The 24,401-nt window shown below is 40.1% G+C and overlaps 1 protein-coding gene across 3 annotated transcripts in view; it reads right to left on the minus strand.

Annotated features, from left to right (window-relative positions):
- rph3aa (rabphilin 3A homolog (mouse), a) overlaps positions 1 to 15,982 on the minus strand; it is a 40,148-nt gene extending 24,166 nt beyond the window's left edge. For all 3 annotated transcript variants that reach the window (XM_017488392.3, XM_017488393.3, XM_053686936.1), the window contains exon 1: positions 15,691 to 15,982. The gene's annotated coding sequence lies outside the window, so the exon portion shown is untranslated. The remainder of the gene's footprint in view (positions 1 to 15,690) is intronic.
- Between the last annotated feature and the right edge of the window lie 8,419 nt (positions 15,983 to 24,401).

Here is a 24,401-nt window from a genome sequence, read left to right on the forward strand (position 1 = left end):
TCCTGTTCAAAAGTTTACACCCCCCTCCAGCGTTGAGAGTTTGATTCCAAAGGTCACTTTGTGCATGGACCTTGCGTGTTCTCCCCATGCTTCGAGGGCTTTCTCCGGGCACTCCAGTTTCCTCCCCAGTCCAAAGACATGCATCGTAGGCTAATTGGCATGTCCAAAAAGTGTCCATAGTGTATGAATGGGCATGTGAATGTGTGTGTGACTGTGCCCTGCGATGGATTGGCACCTCATCCTGGGTGTCCTCCACCCTGTGCCCCATGCTCTCTGAGATAGGCTTCAGGTTCCCTGCAACCAGTAAGAATAAGCAATACAGAAAATGGATGGATGGATGGATGGATGGAAAACTCAGTAAATCAACACCACTTACGGTTGCATATGATTATAAAGATCATTATGCAATACTTACAACCAAAAAAAAAAGCTTTCAGTCTACACAGTTTGCAATCTGCTGATGGCTCACATCACTTACTGAAGCATTGCTGATGGAAGGATGATGTACCCGGCAACAACACAATGGTCTCTGAGGAAGTAGTAAGGGAATTGACTCACACTTTCCTATTAGACAATCCACCAGCAAAGTGCAGCAAAGGGTCATGCTGAGGTCATAATTTATGTGGTCGAGTCTAACATTATGTCCTGCTCAAGACTATGTCCCCACCACCCTGTTCAGCAATGCACTTTTACAAACTCTCCTTTTACAATCAGAGCTTAGTTCACACCATTACATCATTCATTAACTGCTTTATACAGGTCAGGGTTACAGTGAATCCTGAGCGTATCCCTATGGATGGAGAACCCCATGGAAAGCACAGTTCTTGCACATGGACAAGGTAATAAGAAAGTGGCACGTGTGCAAGAACTGGCCTCTGGTGGTCAGGTGTAAATAAATGAAATCGAATAACTGTTTTGTGTTGGATGACCACCAGAGAAGTCACACCAAATACGAACGGTGTTTCACTGACCCTCATGTAACTTGATTATAATACACTCACACTCTGGAACTTACTCTGTAATGTCAAGATGCTGGCCTGTGTGTAAGTCAGTATATTAGTGTAATGGTGTCCGTCTATAAGAGTGAAATATAACTTTATAGACCCTTCATTACATTTGTAACTTGAGTCAGTAATAAGAGTGTACCTTGTTTCTCATTTGTTTGCAGTCAGGGTCACAGTGGATCCAGAGCCTTGAGCATAAGGCAGGATTACAAACTTAATTGGATGCCAGTCTATCGCAGAGACACTGCATACATTCACACACTCATTCACATATTTTAGCATAGCCAATCCACCTTCTGGCATGTTTCTGAGAGGTGGAAGGAAACCGGAGAACCTGGAGGAAACCTGCTCAGACAGGAGGAGAACATGCGGAACACCACAGAAACAGTAACCTGAGCTCAAGTTTGAGCTGTGAGGTGTGGTCATTTTTGCAAAACATTTTTTTTTAAAAAACTGTTTTCACTTAGCAATAAATAAATTCTTATATGACTGTTACAATCCCTCTAAAACGCTTGTGCCTGGAGCTAAGAAAATAAAAAAAATCAGTTTTATTGTTTGAAAATCATGACATGTATCGCCACCTCTGCAGTATATTCTCCTACACAGCTGCAGTGAGATAAAATTAAAATGTCTGTGGTGTGCTATTTGACATTACAGTATGCCATATCATCAATGAGTCAGTGTGCTGATCTTTCTAGCGCAACCGCTTTAGTCGGATTCAGCTTTTGCCCCATAGAGCCCTGCTAACCACTGATTGAAATGTCGAGGAGAGAGTGCTGACAGTGAGGGCGACCTAGCAGAAGACGTGACTGATTGCTGTCTGGGGGTGGAGGGCAGGGAGGGAGTAAGGGAAGGAAGGAGGGAAGCAGTGAGAGTGTAAAGAAGGGAGGAACACAAATGAACGGAAACTGCACCACATTCAGCATCACTGTCACTATTCATCTCATCAGTGCTTTTCAAATCCTGCAAATCAAACGGAGCTGGGATTCGTGCCCTTAGCTAATAGTTCAACATTCAACTGATGCAGAATGAGGCGCTTTCTGGCTTTTTGGCTTTTTTTTTATTAAACATTACAATTTGGTGTTCTCTTCAGTGTGTTGTAATAATACACGGAGGTATTAAAACATGCTGGAATTTTCCCTTTGGTGTATATCGTCTAGATTTGAACACACAGATTTGTGGTTTTGGATATGAGAAAATATGCATGCTAACTCACAGTCATCCATAAGATCTATATATGGCGTGTCTGGATGTTACATAATAACACAAATCTGAAGAGAGTGCGGTGCAAAACACTGGCAAATTTGAGATCCTGTTGGGTTTTTTTTTTTTCTTCCTAAATCATCCACATGCACTCCTGTCCAATTAAAATGCCCTGTCACACATGAAACTGAACCTGGATCCATGCACTTGCTTTGGATCATCTCTACATGCCAAAAAGGGACAATAATTTACAGTGAAGCTCTAAATGTCATTTACTATTGAAAGACATTCAGGACACGGATTGGATTCGAAACGTATTATTCATACCAAAGTCAATGTCATTACTTCTTTAGGTGCAATGAAAGGTGATGTACTAATTATTCATACGCAATGAGCTTGAGGACAGGCTGAAAACTGCAGTAATGCCAAGCACATCAATTTGAGTTAGTATAGTAGTGTATACCATTACAGAGTACGGGCCAATAGAATTTCAAGCAATTATCTGTCTGGCAGGAGTTAAAATGACTGATTTCCAATGAACTATTGCGGTGGTAACATGCAACACAGGAACAGAAATAAATCATAATAAGTGGGAGAAGATTGTAAGGTCATGTATAATTTTAGCTTGAATTTGTAAGGAAAAAATCTGAAATTTTATTAGAAGATTTATGAAGTGCAACCTCGAACATGACAGTATACAGGCATAGTAAAGAACTATATATATATATATATATATATATATATATATATATATTTGGGTCTCAGTTCCATTTCTTGGTGCTACTGGTGTATCATGAAGGCCTACACTAGAGGTCTTTTGTTTACATGCAATGATCCCTTGCACAAATGGAGAAGACTGTGCCCATTTCAAGACGATTTCACACAGCGAGACCTTACTGCCAAAACAATGTGCTGTGAGCACAGGCAAAACAATACGTTCTGAAAACTGATTATATGGTAATCTAGTACTAAACTGCAGCTATAGAGTCAACTCCATTCTCTCTCTCTAAAGCTACATTTGGCAAATCCATGAGTTTGTTCACACTTGAGTGACCCCAATGCCAATCTTCTCACCCATCGTCAGCTGTTCCAACAAGCCCAGTGTTATTTGACTTTATTGAGGGCTCTGATGGTGCAATGTGCTGGAAAAAAAATCCCCCAGGGCATCCAGACAGTGTCTGGTCCCCTTTAACTCCAACACCTGCTCTTCTCATCCTTCTAAACCCAGGCCTCCTGTTGGTATTACTCAGCCTCCACTGCAGCCAAAAAGCAGTCATCAAAACCCTACATAACTATAAGTTTAACAGAAAACTTGATGTGTACGGAGTGCACGGGAAATAGGTTAATGACATTCATACATCAAACGCGAGATATGGAGATTTAATTTGGAACATTATTCAGTGGATGGGAAGGGAAAAGTGGCAAGATGAAGACTATTCTAAATTCAATAATGTGTTATGCAAACACTTCTGAGGAAAACAAAGTCTCAGAGAGAAGAGTGGAAGAGGACAATAGTGCATGATTTAAAAAATGATATACTGTCAGAACTTAAGCATATTACATTACACATTATAGGGTTGAAATAATCATCGTCATGGTTTCTCCTTTGCATTGTGGCTCGCATGGCGATACATGATATGTGCGAGTGTTTGTTGGTTTCAGTTTTTTTTAAGCCTGTCTCCACCCCTGTCCTGTCATTGGTTTGTTTTCCATACGTGTGCACCTGTTCTGTGTTTACTCCAATTAGTGTGTTTCTGTATAACGTGCTGCGTTTTGTTTAGTTTTTACATCTGATCATTAAATCTGAGCCTTGTTTCCTGTGTTTCAATGCACTGATTGGTTTTAATCAGTTAACCAGTTTTAAATTCTGATTATAGATTATGGCCCTAATAAAATACACTGCGCTTGTGTCCTGCTTCATTTGCCAGCAAGCTGCAATGATCATTTTTTATTTTGCTTATTACTGAAATCCCAATTATTTGCCTCAATTATTCAGGCAAGTTAAGGAAAAAAAAAGATGTTTTGTTGTAATTTATTAATTTGTCATTTTAAATAAATGGAATACAGCCATTTCTTTCACGCTGTATATTGAAAGCCCATTCCTTCAAACATATAAATCTTAGTCTCACTAATTACAAGTTAATCATTTGAATGCTAAATATAAACACAATTAGACTCAGAATAAATAATTAAACAAATATGCCACCATATTCATTGCCAATTCCCACCCACTAGTTAATTTGTCTCTATTGCACGGCAGCTATCATCTGCAGAGGTCATAGGATAACACGTTTCCACTGCGACACATTAACCCACCAAACTGCCGCTTACGCAATGGCTGGAGCTGATTCGCTTTTCTAATTACTTAAATTTGCATATTTCATACAATGTATGTGCTATTTGCCTGGGATGCCCAATGCTTAAGAAGTTGGAATAGTCTTAGAGTTTTTAACAGAAGGTACAGGAAGATGCATCAGTCCTTTGTTTTGGAGATGATTAGAAAAAATCTGTTCATTTGTGTCAACAAAGAACAGTGGCCCAGTTTGCTGCAATCTTCTTGGAAAGCTTCCACTGGAGGAATTTGTTCCCATTCAGCCACAAGCGCATTAGTGAAGTCAGGCACTAATGTTTGGCTTTTAGATTTGGCTTGCAAATGACCCATCAAGCCCATACTAAAGTTTTTGATGGGGTTGAGGTCAGGGCTTTCTTTCCAGCGAGACACATTCTTCCAATCTGCTTTCAACATATGATTTCTGATAGGACTTTGTTTTTATGCTGAGACATGAAACGAGCCACAATGTGGGAAGCTGAGTGTTATCTAGATTTGTATGCTGTAGTGCTCAGGGGCTTAGTCAGAACCATGAAAACCTGCCCAAGACCATTATACTTCTGCCACCACACTATATAGATGGCATTATGCACTGAAACAGGTAATGTTCTCCAAGCATCTACTTCCAGGCAGTGATGTGTGACTCATCACTCCAGAAAAAGTATCCACTGCTCCAGAGTCCAATGATGATAACTTTACATCACTCATGCAATGCACCTCCGGCATTGCATTTGGTACGTCTAGGCTTATACGTGGTTAATTAGCCATGCGACTCCATGATATTTAGCTCATTCTTCTGATGAAGTTTGTTTTAACTGTGGTCTGACAATTCAGTATTCTGTGGTAGTATTGTACCAGTAAATAATTGTGTGTGGCCTGCCTCTTTATGGCTGTGCTGTTCTTGCTAGACATTTTCACTTTGCATTAACTTCACTTAAGCAGGGAAGGTGTAGGGCAGGAATTTGGTAAACTGCCAGTCAATGATGGTTTTCCACTGCAGTATTTCTACCAAGAGATCACCTCTGTGGATGCAGTATAGCAAAGGGATAAATACTCAGCAGAGAAGGATAGTGAAATCAGCAGGATAGGAAGAGATGAACTCTCTATAACCAATAAATGAGATTAGACAGCATCTCTGAAGGGCTACATGTTTCATGGCGAGTTGCAGGGGGCAAGGGTCATAACGAGAGAGGTGGCATCAGGCACTGATGTCCCAAGGTGGAGATGTTGGGGCATAGAAACAAGAGAGTGGATATCATAATCCAGGTGTTTCCAAGAAAGAAAGCGGTACATCAGGAAGATTGACACACTTCAACAATACATAAACTCGGTTTTGACACTCAGTAAAAAGAATCCATGTCATGTTTTGCCAAAAGATTCCAAAGAGTCATTCAGTACATGTAAATAAATACAGTAATCTGATAATCACATGACATCAGATTTTGGAAATAAGCCATCCAACTCTAAACAATTAATGCATTAACTAAAATTTTTTTACTTTGTTTTTGAAAGATTCATCTTACTATCAAATACTTAGTTTGGGAGTTTGCTTTGAAGTAAATGTTGCTTTGTCACTATTTCCCAGGTGGCACCTTATTATTGGGCTGAAATCCAGGTGTCTGTATTGGATTTCTTGAAACCCAGTTTGATCCATTTTACTTATGGGAATGCTGTTTACATGACCTGTTGATTTATTTGGTAACTATTCATATTATTGGTGTGCATGTAAACGCACTGAGTATTTCTCATGAGAAAGAATTCTAAGGCAATAAAAAAAAGCCAAGAAGAGGAAACACAGGTGATGATGTCCAGCTACAAGTCATTGGGCATAGTCTCAAAAATCCTTGACTTCTCCTGGAGGCAAAAGGTGAAATAAATGGTTAAATAATTGCCAGAAATCAGGAGAAAGTGAAGAGATTGAAAAGTCACGCACTCACCCTGCCAGTATGATGCAGAGAAACAGTATGATCAGTGTTGACATAGCAACCGATAATGGATAAAGGCGGTTGATGATGGGTACAGCAGAGCAAGAAGAAAAAAGGAATACAATGAGGATAATATAATGTCCTAATTCTAAACTGTAACTGTAGCATCGCTTCTGTTATCTGTCTGTGACATTTCATTTGGCAAATTTGTGTTTGTTCACACTTGAGTCACTGCAGTATCAATGTCTTACCTCCAATCCACAGCTGTTTCAGGTAGACTTGTATTATTGTCTGGCTTTATTAAGGATGCTGATGTCAAGATGTGTGGAAAAACCCTGGGGGGCATCCAGACAGTGTCTGGTCTCCTCTAACTCCAACACCTGCCCCTCCTTGATTTCGTGAAACCACAAAAGCACCACAAATCCATATCAGGAAGTGATTTATGGAACATGTAGGGAGGCCAGTAATACAATGCTATTTGTTCGAATATTTATGTGGCGGCACATTTCAACATGATAGGTGAGAAAACAAGTGTTTAAGGAACTATCAAAAAGCCTTTGGGCGTCCTGTACACTAGAGATGTCAGGACTGCAGTATAAGAGTGAAGAAGAGAACCGGGGTGATGCCTGTGGCATCATCACTATCACTATTTCTATGGGACGCAACAAGCAGGAAGCCCAGGAATAGGAAGGGATGATGAAGTAAGAAGTTCGAATGAATAGGAAAGGATATAAAGAGTAAAGGATATATGATGAAAACGGAAAAAGATTGAATAAAACGAGAAGGGTTTTAGGAAGGTGAATGAAAAAGAGAAAGTATTTTAAAAAGAATGCAGACCAGCAATAAGGAAATCAGACATTGCTGGGATGATTGTGGTTAATTAGATGTGGTAGCTGTTCCAAGTAAGCAAGTAAAACTTTATTTATATAGCACTTAAACAATGTTTAAAACAATGTTTACAAAGTGCTTTACAGAACACATACAGTAGATACAGAGAGATAAAATTATGCTTTTATAAATAAAAGAATACAAATAAAATCAAAATTACCGGGTTTGAGGAAAGGCCTCATTAAACAAAAACGCTTTAAGATACTTTTTACAAGTGCTAACTGAATCAACTCCATGTTGGCTGTCAGGGAGAGAGTTGGACAGTTTAGGCCTGTAGTGACTAAAGGCCGATTCCTTGCTTTTCAGCCGTGTTCTGGGTACAACCAGCAGGTTGCTGTTGGATGACCTAGGTGATCTAGCAGGAGTATATTGATTGAGTGATCATATTGCAAAGGCATGTAGGAGCACCACCATGAAGACATTTAAAAATTAATGACAGGATTTTAAAATCTGTCAGTTCACTGACACGGGTAGCCAGTGAAGTGATTTAAGTGCCGAAGTGATATGATTCTTCAGTCTAGTACGTGTCAGCATTCTTGCAGCTACATTCTGAACTCTTTGTAAGTCTTTAATGGAGCTCTTTGGTAAGCCAACCAAAACACTGTTGCAGTAGTCGAGTCTAGATATAACAAAGGCATGTACGAGTTTCTCACTATCTCTGGGGGAGAGAATATCACGCACTTTAGAGATGTTACAAAGGTGATAATATGCTGTTTTACAAACATTGCTAATATGTTTTCTAAAACTGAGATCGCTGTCAAACGCGATCCCGAAATTCTTAACTCAGAGTATCATTTCCGATAATAAGTACCTCTGTCTTATCTTTATTTAGCTGCAGAAACTTCTGTGACATCCACAAGTTTATGCTCTCTATGCAGTTTACAAGGTTGCTAATAGACTTGTAGGCATCTGGTCCAAGTGAGAGATAGAGTTGCGTGTCATCTGTATACTGAGTAAGGAGATGTTATATTGATTAATTACATCAGCTAATGGCAGCATATATAATGAAATAACAAAGGACCTAAAATTGAGCCTTGGGGAACACCACAAGATATCGCATGACATCTGGAGGTGTGTGTACGCAATGCAACGTAATCTAAACCTATCTAGGACTAGGCCTGATAAACCAACCCAGTTTTGCAGTTGGTCAAGCATAATCCCATGGTCGACTGTGTCAAAGGCAGCACTGAGATCTAAAAGAAATAGAATTGACAGATTACCCAAGTACTTATTTTGTTGCAGATCATTTAAAACTTTTAGAAGAGCCGTTTCTGTGCAATGTTTGGACCGAAAGCCAGACTGAAATGTCCCATTAAGATTACTGACGTTGAGATAGTTATTGAACTGTATGGACAAAACTTTTTCAATTATTTTGCCTTGAAATGGAAGATTAGAGATAGGTCTGTAGTTACTGAGCACAGGAGAATCAAAGATCGCTTCTCTTCAGCAGAGGCCTAACAATAGCTGTCTTAAAGGTGTGTGGAAAAATTCCTTTCAGGAGGGACAGATTAAAAATGCTAAGGATGTCTGGTAATAATGAATTTAAAACCAACTTAAGAAAGCGGGTAGGTAATGGTCGAGAGAGCAGCTAGAAGAATTCATAAGTGATATAGCCAGGGCGAGAGTGTTAGAGCTGACCATGGAGAAAGAGGATAGATTACATTTAACAGTAATAGGTGGAGAGTTAGAAAACATACCAGACAAGTGCTGACTGTGTTTTGGCTCATGATAGTAATTAGATCGCTGAAGAAAGCTGCAAACTCAGTGCACTTTTGAGTTGTGAAAAGATCTGATGATATTTTAAGTGAGGGGTTAAGCAGACTATCTGTGGTGGAGAAGAGGAATCTGGGGTTGTGTTTGTGGCCGTCAATTAAACTTAAATAGTAAGATTTTCTAGCAGACCTCATTTCGTTATTACAGTGCATCCGGAAAGTATTCACAGCACTTCACTTTTTCCACATTTTGTTATGTTACAGCCTTATTCCAAAATGGATTAAATTCATTATTTCCTCTAAATTCTACAAACAGTACCCCATAATGACAACGTGAAAGAAGTTTGTTTGAAATCTTTGCAAATTTATTAAAAATAAAAAACGAAAAAAAAGAACATGTACATAAGTATTCACAGCCTTTGCCATGACACTCAAAATTGAGCTCAGGTGCAGCCTGTTTCCACTGATCATCCTTGAGATGTTACTACAACTTGATTGGAGTCCACCTGTGGTAAATTCAGATGATTGGACATGATTTGGAAAGGCGCACACCTGTCTATATAAGGTCCCACAGTTAACAATGCATGTCAGAGCACAAACCAAGCCCTGAAGTCCAAGGAATTGTGTGTAGACCTCCGAGACAGGATTGTGTCGAGGCACAGATCTGGGGGAGGGTACAGAAACATTTCTGCAGCATTGAAGATCCCAATGAGCACAGTGGCCTCCATCATCTGTAAATGGAAGAAGTTTGGAACCACCAGGACTCTTCCTAGAGCTGGCCACCCGGCCAAACTGAGCGATCGGGGGAGAAGGGCCTTAGTCAGGGAGGTCTAAGGGAGGTCACTCTGACAGAGCACCAGCGTGTCTCTGTGGAGAGAGGAGAACCTTCCAGAAGAACAACCATCTCTGCAGCACTCCACCAATCAGGCCTGTATGGTAGAGTGGCCAGACGGAAGCCACAGCCCACCTGGAGTTTGCCAAAAGGCACCTGAAGGACTCTCATACCATGAGGAACAAAATTCTCTGGTCTGATGAAACAAAGATTGAACTCTTTGGCCTGAATGGCAAGCATCATGTCTGGAGGAAACCAGACACCGCTCATCACCTGGCCAATACATCCCTACAGTGAAGCATGGTGGTGGCAGCATCATGCTGTGGGGATGTTTTTCAGCGGCAGGAACTGGGAGACTAGTCAGGATCGAGGGAAAGATGAATGCAGCAATGTACAGAGACATCCTTGATGAAAACCTGCTCCAGAGCGCTCTGGACCTCAGACTGGGGCGAAGGTTCATCTTCCAACAGGACAACGACCCTAAGCACATGGCTAAGATAACAAAGGAGTGGCTACAGGACAACTCTGTGAATGTCCTTGAGTGGCCCAGCCAGAGCCCAGACTTGAACCCGATTGAACATCTCTGGAGAGATCTGAAAATGGCTGTGCACCGACGCTCCTCATCCAACCTGATGGAGCTTGAGAGGTCCTGCAAAGAAGAATGGGAGAAACTGCCCAAAAATAGGTGTGCCAAGCTTGTAGCATCATTCTCAAAAAGACTTGAGGCTGTAATTGGTGCCAAAGGTGCTTCAACAAAGTACTGAGCAAAGGCTGTGAATACTTATGTACATGTGCTTTTTTTGTTTTTTATTTTTAATAAATTTGCAAAGATTTCAAACAAACTTCTTTCACGTTGTCATTATGGGGTACTGTTTGTAGAATTTAGAGGAAATAATGAATTTAATCCATTTCGGAATAAGGCTGTAACATAACGAAATGTGGGAAAAGTGAAGCGCTGTGAATACTTTCCGGATGCACTGTAAGTATTTTCAAGTTGCTTTTATAGACTGGGGAACCATACGCTCTGTGTGCTTCCGTTGCCTTTCTGCTCTTCTGCAGTCTCTTATTAGTCTTACAATGGAGGTACTATTTCTCCAAGAAGCAGCTTTAATTATCCCAGAGACAGTTTTGGTTTTTAAGGGGGCAACAGAGTTAATACATTTGGTCAGCCTGACACTAAAGCTCTCCACTAGAGTATCTAAAGAAGGGAGTGAAAAACGGGGAGAGATGATATGAGATGATATGAAGGTCGCAGCTGTATCAGCAGTGAGATAGCGCTTAGTGACAGTCCTCTTATCACTCACAATGTTAGTACATGCTGAGATTTCAAAGAAGACACAGTAGTGTTCAGAAGTGACAGTAACCTAAACTGTTAAGAGTTTAGCAACCTTGTGAAGCTGACAGTCGATGGATCAGAGATTACATCCATACGGATGTTGAAATCACCGGTAATTAACACATATGCATAGCCAGTTCATGTCCTAGAATGTAGTTCACCAAAATCATCAAGAAAACCTTTGTTAAGTCCAGGAGGGTGATAGATAACTAATAAAATAACAGATTGATCACCCTTGAGATGCACTGCAAGGTACTCAAATGTTTCCCAATAGAAATCTGTTTGCAACATAAAGTATGATGGTATATAGACAGGCAACACCCGCGCCATTCTTATTCATTCTTTTAAAACCTGGGGCTTGGGCGTTGCTCAGGGGAATCCAGCTTGTGTTTTTCACCAAGTTGGCTAATTCTAAAAGACTTATTTGTTAATGACCGTACATTTATTACTGCAGATTTAAGAACAGGGAGATGTGATTGTTCAGTAAAATAATTCCTTGTCCAGTCCACCTTAATTAAATTACGTGTATTTGAGGACCTCTTCTGTTTCCTACGGCCATGTCACCAAGTATTACAAATGACCGGAATATTCTGAAAAGTAGCATGGTTACCTACACATCAGACATGCTCAGTGGTAGGGGCTGCTGAAAATGTAGTAGGAGAAGGAATAAATCTTGGGGTGCGATGCTGACTGATGTTACCGGATGTTTTTTTTTTTTTCTGTGTAAACTCTATAGAGTTGTGCCTGAAAATCCCAGGAGATCAGCAGTCTCAGAAATACTCAAGCCAGCCCATTTGGCACCAACACCCATGTCACTGTCAGAGTCACACTGATCACATTTTTTCCACATTCTGACATTAACTGAAGCGCTTACCCTGTCCCTGCATGATTTCTTTATTTTATTATTATCATTATTTTTGCATTGTCTTCCTGACACTTGATTGGCTGATAAGATAGCTGCATGAATAAGCAGGAGTACAGGTGTTCCTATTAAAATGACCATTGAATGTATATAGAGTGTACACGGGTGGAAATTTTTAGGATTAAAGGCCTAGTCAGCGTTTGTACAGTAACATAAACAATTTTCAAAATCTAAAAAAAATGAAAAAGTCTAATGTATGCAGTGCATGAACTCAAGAAATAATACTTATACAACTTCACACACCCAATTAATTATGCTTACTCAGAGGATGTTTTAAAAAAAAAAAAATGAATGCCCCAGCCTTTTTATAAAGATCTCTATACACTCTTAGAAAAAAAAAGTTCTAAATCTAGAACCATAAAGAGTTTATTACGTCTCTCCGGGGGATCCTTGGTTCTATCCTACTGCAGTTTGTTTTACTATTAAAGAATGTTCCAAGGAACTAAGAACTGTTCAACTTTTTTTTCCTAAGAGTATGTTTATAAATTTCTACTTTTCTATGTCCGATACAACACCTATATCAAAGCGTGGCTAATACCTGCTACTGACCTGGTACTAAAATCCACATAATCTTCAGTAACTGCTTTATCCTGGTGCATCTACAGTCTATACCAGGAACACTGGGCGTGACGTGGGACTACACCCTCACTGGGATGCCAGTGCATCACAGCGCACCATGCACACGCTCATTCACATCCCTAAGGATTATTTTTCTGTAGAAAATCCTCCTACTGGAAGAGAACATTGGAATCATTTCTTTGTGCATACTTTTGGAGTTATGCTTGGTCTACTATATAAAGCAGGGAAACCACTACAGTGCTGAACATCAGCTCAAGGGATTTAGTTATAGAAGGAACAAAATCTTCCTTGTGTATGACGCTCCCAAGTACAGCCAGGCGTGGTCTGCTACAGTGTGTTGCTCAAAGAGAAAAACCCTGTCAATTAGCATCCACTGCTTGTCGAGTTACAAGTGAACTGTCACTAGCCCAGGGATGGGAATGGCAAATTGACATTGGGGGCGGAGGAATGTGGTGGGACGCAACATTTTATCTGCACAGGACTGTGTGGGATGACTCCTGGCAGAAGGGTCCTCATACACACTCTCGGTGTGTACGCATGTCTGTTTACACACTGCACGTCCACTACAAGACAGGACTCTGGAGGGATGATTCAAAGTGTTTTGAGATGTCTATTTGGAAAGATGCTCGATGGTTTATGCCTACTATGATTAATAAATGATGATTATATCTTTTTAAAAATCCATAAAATGATTCTCATAAACGTTAGCATTGAAGCTTAACATATAGTAAAGATTTCACTGATGTTTAATATGCATTGTAACGCCACCACACACACACACACACACACACACACACACACACACACACACACGCACATCTGTATTAACACATAGCAGATCAACCACCCACCCAGTTTCACTCGGAGGAAGAAGCTTACCATCTTATTAAGAACCTCAGCTAGTTCATCCCTTCATCACCATTTGGAAGACTTTTTCTCTCATGAGATAAAACCTAACGCTATTTTGCAACACGGATATATATCGCAGGATGTCAAATGAAGCAGTGTGAAGCATGTGCTTGACCATCTGTCTGAGCTGGAGGAACACACACCTCTGACTGTAGAGTGTTTATTAACGTCATAGCTGCCATGCCTCTGTGCCAGAGATTTCCCTCAGGGAATTTGCTGGAGGCGTCGCTCCAGCACTAACAGGCAACAACGCATTCGTCCTGAGCACACATCAAAATTTCCTACTGTCTTGTCTTGTCTGTTAATTTCATTCTGATTTATTGATTCATTTCAGCTTCCTCGGTGTGAGGGAAGCCCTCCTACGACACGTCAACACAATGTGCCCCATGCTCGTGATGTGACACGGGATACAGAAGGAGCGTTTAAGCAGCTGTTCAGTCTCAACTCACTATTAGCAGACAGAAGGTTTGAAGCGCCTTGTTTTCTCTCTGCACACATTTACTACTAGACCACATTTCATCTCCTATTGCTCTGACTATAATGCTTTATACAAAAAAAAAAAAAAAAGAAAGAATAAAAACATTTCCGACATGCTGACTGGAAGACTTTCAGCATTACTGTAATGCTTGCATTGTTAATGATTGTCCACTTGAGTCCAGCGCATCATATGTCTGACTTAAGACAGACCTAAGATATTAGACCTAGATATTTCCTGATGTGTTGAGGTAGAGTTTCAAAGTGGAAACATGACCTATTGTAGAGGCACACCTTTCCAAATTATTCATTTTATTTAGAATTCACTTTCAACTCACTCCATTGTTTCACATCGGATCCATCGTTAATATGCATGAACCCTAATGCGCCTTTTCGATCTCCAAGCCTCGTGTACTACTGTTGAGATCAATGTATACCTGCAACACTGCAACACTGCTTTCGGATAGAATATGATAGAAATGAATAGCTGGCACTCAAACAAAGCGAAGAGTTCACCCAGTGAGAGTTTAACAATGTGTGCTTTAACTTTATACTTACAAATGAATCTGTGACTCTCATCCTCACACATCCATCCATTTGGGTATAACAAAGAACCCAAAACAAACAAAAACAAAAAGATTCTCAAACATATATTTCAACCTAATTAATAATATAGTGGATTTTAAGTCTTGTCTGTAAGAGAGCAAATCACGTTTTATTGCTTTTGAGTACCATCAGGCTCACAGTCTAAAAGCTCACAGCCTCTGAAGAGTCATCTCTCCTTATTTAATACACTGATCATGAGTCTCCTGAAGGTGTGCGCAAATCCCTGTAGTGCTGCTCCAAATTACTATTGTCGAGATGCTCTGCAAGGCACAAAAAGTCCTCTATGGTCATACTCCAGGAATGAACAATGAGACCCAAAGGTACGATTCAACAATTCATTTTAAAACAATTCAACATCTTATTTTTCCCTTTAGAATAATACATAAAATTATATATATATATGGCATGCAGCTATCTATATATGATTATCAATTATTTTAAAATAGATAATCAGGTGATGCTCATGTGAAATGGCAGGTCAGCTACAGCAAATGGAATTGTCACAACTGAATGAATACTTGGTACAAATTAAAAGCTACTTGCAGATAATTAGTATAAATTAATTAATACTTGTGAGTCATTATCACAAAGGAATAATTACTTGCCGAACAGTGATTATAGACGCTTGTTAAAATACTTTGCAATTAATTTCTAATCTTTTACACGCCTCAGCGTTGTCGGAAAGTAACACCGTTTATTGCTACATCACATCAGACCCGCCATTCATACAACATCCATACATTTCCATACAGTATTGTATCATTTGAACAGTGTTACGTAACTAGAATCAGCAAGTCCCATCCCCAAAAATTCAGGCATCAAGAAATTCAATCACACTCCCAATTTTTTTTTATTTTTCCTTTTTTTTTTTTTTTTTTTTTTTTTGCAAGTGCCAGTTCTGGATCAAAAACTCTAACTCTACTAAAGGATGATGTCACCGGAACTTGGTGGACATTGTGGGGAAAACTTACCTTGTGACTGATGATCTGTGCTGCGTTCCGACGCAGGAGAGGAGAGGAGAGGAGAAGAAGAGAAGAAAGGAGCGAGATCACTCTGCGTGTTTCAGCTGGAGCTAAACGCCTATCTGTGTCTCCTGCACACACTGTCTCCTCAATGTACTGCTGCTTACCAAGAGAGAGAGAGAGAGAGAGAGAGAGAGAAACCTCCACCCCCTCCTCAGCCGCCTGCATTAAATCACAGAGTTGCTGAGCACAAAAGCTCCTACCTACCGCGCACAAAGGCTTTTTCTCCCTGATAGATGATTTACAGTGAATAATAGTGCTCTTAATTGCTGTTGTTAGATGATTCCTAAGGTAATCGCTTTTTTTTCTGTCACTGCTATGACTCCTCTCTGCAAAAAGATCTGACAAATCCAGTAGGTATTAATGTAGGTCTATTTTACGCAAAAATACAGATGCATACGATTCATGCTGCATCCCCTGTCACCACATCTTCGTAACATTTTACCCATTTGACTTACATGACTTACATTTGAGACAGGATACAAGCAAGCACTTGAGGGGGTTACAGGTCTTGCTTACGCACCCAAGCGTGGCAGCTTGACAATGCTAGGCTTTAACCTCACAGCCTTTTAATCAGTAGCCCAAAGCTTTAAGCACTCAGCCACCATTCCTTTATAAGACATTTATATTTTTACTCAAAAAGCGTCTACATTTTGGAGTGAAAATGAGAAAATATGGGCTACATTTATTTGTCACTACTATCCAAAGCAACTTACCATTGAGGCAGGTTACAAGTTAGCAGATGAGAGGGTAAGGATTTTGCTTACGGACCCAATAGTAGCAGCTGACACTGGGATTCAAACTCTCAACCTTCCCATCAGTAATCCAAAGCCCTAACCACTCTAAACACACACTATATTGCTGAAAGTATGGGCACACCTGACCATCACACCCATATGTAAACCTTCCCCAAAGTGCTTCCGCAAAGATGGAAGCACAGAATTGTCTAGAAAGTCTCTGTATGCTGTATGCAATTTCGCTTCACTGGAACTAAGAGGCCCAAATTTGTTCCAGAATGACAATACCCCCGTGTACAAAGCAAATTCCATAGAGACATCGTTTGCATATGGAAGAACGGCCGGCACAGAGCCCTGACCTCAACCCTACTGAATTCCTTTGGGATCATTTAGAACGCTGACTGCAAACCCAGCCTTCACGCCCAACATTACTGCCCGACCTCACTAATGCTCTTGTGGCTGAATGATCACAAATCCCCACAGCCACACGCCAAAATCTAGTGGAAATCCATCCCAGAAGAGTGGAGGTTATTATAACAGCAAAGGGAGGACTCTATCTGGAATGGGGTGTTCATAAAAGCACATATGGCTCTATTTTAATTACAGATCTCTTTTTTACTACAAAACAGAATGCTATGTGCACTTAATGGTGCAATGGTTGCAAAGCCATTCCAACATATTACTGAAATAAAGTTCAAATCACCAGTGTGCTGAAGTAGCAAGCGTGTCGCATTATGGAAGCAAGCGAGTCGACAAATGTTTACTTTGTTAAGGCATGAAAAGTTCAGTCAGGATCAAACTCTAACGCAGTTTTGCTCCGAGTAGCCGAGTCGATACGCAATGAGATCAGGAAAGCAGAGAGCAGACAAAGAAGGATATAAAATAAATAAGATAAAAAGTGTTTATGGATACAATTACGAGCAACAACCAGCATACAGCAGTGGAGGAAACAGCCAAAAAAAGACGTCCAGAAAGAGTCACAAAAACAGCCAAAACCATTTGAGACAAATGGAATGAAAGTTGACTTTTATGATATACTCAGAAATATCATTATTCTCTTCACATACACTTTTGAACCCAATTCCTTACTCACATTAAAGGTCTCCATCCTTTGAATGGAAGAGTATACAAAAGTATGCAAAGTGAAAATCTGTCTCGAATATAAAAAGCTATAAAACAGACTCACATTCAGTTTTTAAAAGACCTAGAAAGTGACTTTTGGGGGGGGGGGGGGGGGTTGGGGATGAAACATAAAAAGCTTAATAGAAAATCAAACAGTGTTCTGGAGGGAAAAAAGTGACCCAATGTTCCTGACATCACGTTTCTTATCTCTATACACCTGTATCAGTGGAACATTTTAGCTCCAATTCTGTGGATTTGCTGCCCTGCATCTTCATCCAGGTACAAAGATGTCAGCACAATTCCGATCATTATCCCACTGGATTCGATCCAGGGCTTGTTAATGAGCGAATGTGCCGGGTCAGGTGTATTTGCAGGGAATTAAGAGACATACAGTAGCTATAAATACTCCAGAATATTTCCCACACATTATCCAGTAGCCTCATTTTAAACTGGAGTCGGTGGCCCTGATAATGAATCACATCTTTATTGCCACCTTGTGGCAATTGTTCATTAGGATAGTAAAACCCGGCATAATAACGCCTGGAGATGTCCAAAGAAAGACTGTATGTATATTCAGTAAATCCCTGTGTGGATCTAAAGGTCTTAGTTTGAGTCATATTTTATTACAGTTCTCAGAACAAACAAAACGTTATAGAATTTAAATAAGATGACACAAAGTATTTGGAGGTTCTCAGAAGTATTTTCAAAATTCAGTTTCTCAAAAACCTCCCTGCTTGCTCTAACACTTTGGGTAGGGCTCGGGGACTGTAACCCTCTGAGTTCAGGGGCATTGCAGTGTTTCGGTCACGTATACTGAAATGCCGGAGGAGTGTGAGCAGAATGAAAAAGATCACCATGTAACCTGAGGTATCACCCAAATGCGCGCTGTCACCAGCACCCTGCTGCTGATTTTAATTTATTTTAGAGCACAGATCTTCAATCTCTCTGCTGGGGCCTCTGCATTGCAGAAATGTTTTGGGGTTGTTGTTGTTGTTTTTTTTTTTAAGTCTGAATCTGTTGAGTGAGCATGCAAAAGAGGCAAGAAGTGATGAAGACCTGCTGGAATCTGGATTAGAAAAACGTGTTGATTATAGCTTGTGGATAAAATTCCAATATCAACCCCCCCCTTCATATTTTCATATTTGGTGCTCAGACCTATAGATCCAGTACTGATGTTGGTTATGTTGCAGGTAAAGGAATCAACGTTTACCTGCATAGAAATCCGGGAGGTCCTTGGGATGCACAAAATGATCTTATTTGGAAGCACAAACATCAGTGCAAAGAAGAAAGAAAAAAAAAGAAAAAAGTGCACCTCCTACCACCTCAGAAGCACTTCACAGCTGATGAAGGACTTTTGTCTGAAGCATCCTGTTTCTCTGGATTCTTTGTGCACTATTAGAAGCTGATTTCGTCCCCTAACAAAAGCCAGGCTGAACAGAAACCAGCATGGGGCAATAAACTGAAACGTCTGGCATGCTCGTTAATTAGATCAGACCGTCAAACACCTCAGGGATGTCATAGCCCATTAGTTAGGTGGTCCTGGTGGTGGCATGGAGGATGCCCAGCAGGGTGATGTTAGCCAGACACTGGAGCTTGGGAACGGCGGTCCTGCATAAAGGGCAAGTGAGACTTGAATAATCATAACAGTGAAAACATAGTGCTAATTTGGGTATTTAGTTCAATTCAATCCAATTTTATTTGTATAGCACTTTAAACAGAAGACACTGTCACAGAACGGCTTTAAAGAAATCCGAACGCAGACTTAGATCCTTAACGAGCAAACCAGAGGAGACGATGACAAAGAAAAACTCCCTGAGATTACCTGAGAGGAACCCATTCTCTTCTGGGAGGCACTGGATAATGGGATTATAAATCAGTACACATACCGTAAGTCATATAAAGTACGAAATGAGTATGTTGTGAGTTAAACTCCTGGGATGAGTACAGGGCTTGTGACAGCGACGGCTCTTTATTTCACTGGGGAGAGCAACAATGACAATAACGACAGTTCCTTAACAAAACTGAGTCGGGAAGCTATCATACTTGACTTATGCTATAGGCTACTATCCAGTGACTTTGTAAAGAAGTCCTGTAACAAGCAGCTGTGGAAAACATACAGTATTCCAGTCAACAGTCTAGAAGCTCGTTTTGAGTGACTCCACGCACCTTTGTTAAACTAGGGTTGATACAACTGTTGTGTTTCCCATCACGAACATTTCCAGCACAACTACAGTACTCAGAAGTCACAAAAAAAACCTGAACCTAGCCAGAAAATTTGGGTATTGGGAAATGGAGACACATGTTGCTCAGTCTTTGTGTCGGAAACAAGGTCACTGTGGTGCACAGGCATTTCTGATGTACGGTCATTATTCCGCTCTCCCAATCGCTGCGATATATCTTACAGTAGAAATGGTTATATATACACTGCATTTGTTTTGTGGAAATGTATTAGATTTAATTCCATCTATCCATTTTCTGTACCGCTTATCCTACATAGGGTCGCAGGGAGCCTGGAGCCAATCCCAGGCGGGGGACACCCTGGACAGGAGGCCAATCCATCGCAGGGCACAATCATACACACATTCACACACTATGGACAATTTAGAGACGCCAGTCAGCCTACAACACATGTCTTCGGACTGGGGGAGGAAACCAGAGTATCCTCTAAAACTGGGGAAACCTCTGTATGCATACAGGACAGAGGTTGGATTCAAACCTTCAACCCTGGAGGCAAAAGTGCTAACCACTAAGCCACCATGCCCCCGATTTAATTCCAATGATTTGCTATAAAACAAGAGACAGATAGATTGATTGATTGATTGATTGATTGATTATTGATCCCGATTGTAATTTTAAAACGAAACTAGTCCATCTTGGCAACCCTGGCATTATTTGTCCTGGCTTCTGCTCCTCCCTATAGCTTGGAGCAGCTTAATTCTTTCCCCAGTGGGCCATTTTTGAACATTAGATACAATAGTAGCTTATAAAGCAGGGAGCATGCTACCCCACGATTGCACAACATCTACAAAGGCAAGCGAATAGCATGTTTTTAAAACTGTCGGTCATTCCTGAAGGACTTTATGAAGATAAACATTTCTTGAATGGCTGGTAAATGGTCGACCTGCCTCTACGGACGAGCCACCACTGAGTTTTTTTCATCACGCACCTCTGGAAATGATAAATGGAATAGTGATAATGGTGTCTAAGGTGGTGCCAACCTTTTCTCCACTGTAAAGCTCTGCCCTCAGGAGAAATAAATGTTGAATTGAGCTTTTAAAGACACACAGATAACAGCGTTACCAGGAACTGTCAAACAAAGTTATCAGTACTCTGACTTTCATTCTGAACTCGAAGATTTGTGCAAGTAGCTGGCCGTAAAAATGGGCAGTGAACTAATGCAGAGATTATAATAAGATTCATGTTCATGGGGCAGGAGATTGAAGTGCCACTTTCTATTATTAGGAGCTTGTGTTTATAGGAGGATTAGTCTTTTCCGGTTTGTGAAGGCAGCAGTCAGTGATGTCCACTGGTACTCCTGGGAGTCTTATATTCCTCAGCCATAATAATCTGATGTGAATTTGGAGAGCCTAATATTTCTCAAAGACTTTCCGAAAGGCCAGTAACATGTATCTCTAGAAATGAACATAAAGCACAAGCACTAACATTAGCAAACTGCTCATTTCTGACTGAAAGAACCTGGAAGGTCCTATATACCAAAGTGCTTGTGAAATATTACGTTACATAGCATTTCCATACAGAAGTTGGCGGTGAAAGAGAGAACATCACTTCATACACATTATAGAACTATTCTGATAGTAGTACTGAGTGCTGAGCGTGTTCCAGTACAGTGCACTCAGAAGTGGATTCAGTTACAGTTACATGTGCCTTAATCGATGCCATACCTATGCTTTTCAGAAGTGGTCTCCTATAGAGAAACCAGTCCAGTCCATGTCTGGATTCCAGAAATGGTATCATATCAGTGGTCTAAACCTAACTGGCCATCATAAATATAACCATCATATATATATATATATATATATATATATATATATATATATATATATATATATATATATATATATATATATATATATATTGCAGTTACATAATCCTTATTAGTTATTTTGTATTTAGAAAGATCCCTATTCTACAATAAATGATAATGTGTTATACCACAACATTTCTATAGTAACTGTAGTAAGTGTTATAAATGTCTTAAATAAAAGCCTATGTTTAGGTTAGTTTCACTACATAAAAGTATTGGCTACTTTAAAGCTTTATATCTTCTTTTTTATATATATATATTTTTATAGCAGCCAGCTACATGTAGTGAAATTTCCAGCATAAGAACCCCACAACACCAGGTTCCTTCTCGAACACATTTAACCATCTCAACAAGGGCCTAATACATTCAATTAAGTGTGTTACAGAATTACATTAAATAAACATTAAATTACATTTTTTAAAAACACCACAGATTTGTGACGTGCGACAAACAGATGTCTTGGTTTAGGTCCTGTGTGCTATTACTTCATTAGAGCCCATAGGCAGTGCAGGAGCACAGCTGGCTTTCTTTCCAACATATACACTGAACACATTCCCACAGAGCTTAGCCAGCTGCAAAGCACAAAATTATCACCCAACACAACACATCTACCCATAGCACCACCCTCCCTCCACCCCCCATCGCTCACGGCTTCTTCTTCTTCTTTTTTTAAAACACAAACGATGTATTAATTTGGCATATGTTATTCAAAGTGACCTTCAAGTGTTAGAGTTCAATGCATGCTGAGCAGTTCAGGCTCCCGATCAAGGCCTAGGATTTGATCTCACAACCTTATGGACACTACAGTGCCACATTATTCTCAGACCTTCCACTGCTCGTGATATTACAGTAATCAAGTGTCTGAGACAAAGTACATACAGGTCTCACATCAGGTTTCTTGTACTAGTGCTGCACCAGACGGAAAGTTTTTGGATATCTGAAAAAGAAAGAAAGAAAAAAACAATCCGAACAGCAGTAGCACACAGCCCACCACTCTGATAAGCAGTTTGCTCTTAATGCTTTCCTCCTCCGCGACTTCCAGTGGTAAACCCCTCATTTAATTCTGGAGCATGTGCAAGCAGCTCAATAAGACTTGTTGGATAAATTCCCTGGCGTTCCACATGCAGGGATTACTCTTGCTGGAGAGGACAACACGAAATTCTTTCAAAATGTCGTTTTTCTAGAAAACACAGTTCAGCAATTTTTCCTTCAGAGTGACTGACAAATAATAACCTCCACAAGGTTGTTTAGGAACTGAAAGTCAAAGAGATTTCTTCTAGAACGACCAACTCGTGATTTCTGCCACAGCAGCCACAAAAGCCATCAAACACCAAATGTAAGACTAGGTGACTATGACACATGAAGTTGACAGCTAAGAATACACAAGTCGGTCATTTTATCTTTCACCGTAAACTTACAATAAGAGCAGGTATACTAAGTACTACTAATATTTCTTCTTTTTTATTTAATGATGAAGTTTCCTGAAGAGGCTATATGTTCTCTAATCAAAAGCAAAATACAGGATGTCCCAAAAGTCTCCATACATAGAGGAATATGTGTCCCTAGAAATGTCGATTATGGAGGTTTATGGACGTCCACTTCTTGGTTGGTCCGCAACACTCCCAGTCTTTTTGAATTTGTTAAAAGTTTGCCAACAGTGTCGTTTGTGATGTGCTTGCCATGTTTCCGGTCCTGTCCATGTTTCCATCGCAACCTTGAAACAGCTTCCCAATCCAGTCATGAGAATGATTTCAATACATTCTTCTATTGTCAGACATTCTTAAAGGCTATCTGAATATATATATATATATATATATATATATATATATATATATATATATATATATAAACTGTAGATGAGATGTATACAGTGCATCCGGAAAGTATTCACAGCGCTTCACTTTTCCCACATTTCGTTATGTTACAGCCTTATTCCAAAATGGATTAAATTCATTATTTTCCTCAAAATTCTACAAACAGTACCCCATAATCACAACGTGAAAGAAGTTTGTTTGAAATCTTTGCAAATTTATTCAAAATAAAAAACAAAAAAAGCACATGTACATAAGTATTCACAGCCTTTGCTCAATACTTTGTTGAAGCACCTTTGGCACCAATTACAGCCTCAAGTCTTTTTGAGTATGATGCTACAAGCTTGACACACCTATTTTTGGGCAGTTTCTCGCATTCTTCTTTGCAGGACCTCTCAAGCTCCATCAGGTTGGATGAGGAGCGTCGGTGCACAGCCATTTTCAGATCTCTCCAGAGATGTTCAATCGGGTTCAAGTCTGGGCTCTGGCTGGGCCACTCAAGGACATTCACAGAGTTGTCCTGTAGCCACTCCTTTGTTATCTTGGCTGTGTGCTTAGGGTCGTTGTCCTGTTGGAAGATGAACCTTCGCCCCAGTCTGAGGTCCAGAGCGCTCTGGAGCAGGTTTTCATCAAGGATGTCTCTGTACATTGCTGCATTCATCTTTCCCTCGATCCTGACTAGTCTCCCAGTTCCTGCCGCTGTGGAAAAAGTGAAGCGCTGTGAATACTTTCCGGATGCGCTGTTTGTTTGTGTGTGTGTGTGTGTGTGTGTGTATATATATATATATATATATATATATATATATATATATATATATATATATATATATATATATATATATATAGAGAGAGAGAGAGAGAGAGAGAGAGAGAGAGAGAGAGAGTATCTCACAAAAGTGAGTACACCCCTCACATTTTTGTAAATATTTGATTATATCTTTTCAT

The sequence above is a fragment of the Ictalurus punctatus genome, chromosome 16 (assembly GCF_001660625.3).
Source record: "Ictalurus punctatus breed USDA103 chromosome 16, Coco_2.0, whole genome shotgun sequence".
Lineage (NCBI taxonomy): Eukaryota > Metazoa > Chordata > Actinopteri > Siluriformes > Ictaluridae > Ictalurus > Ictalurus punctatus.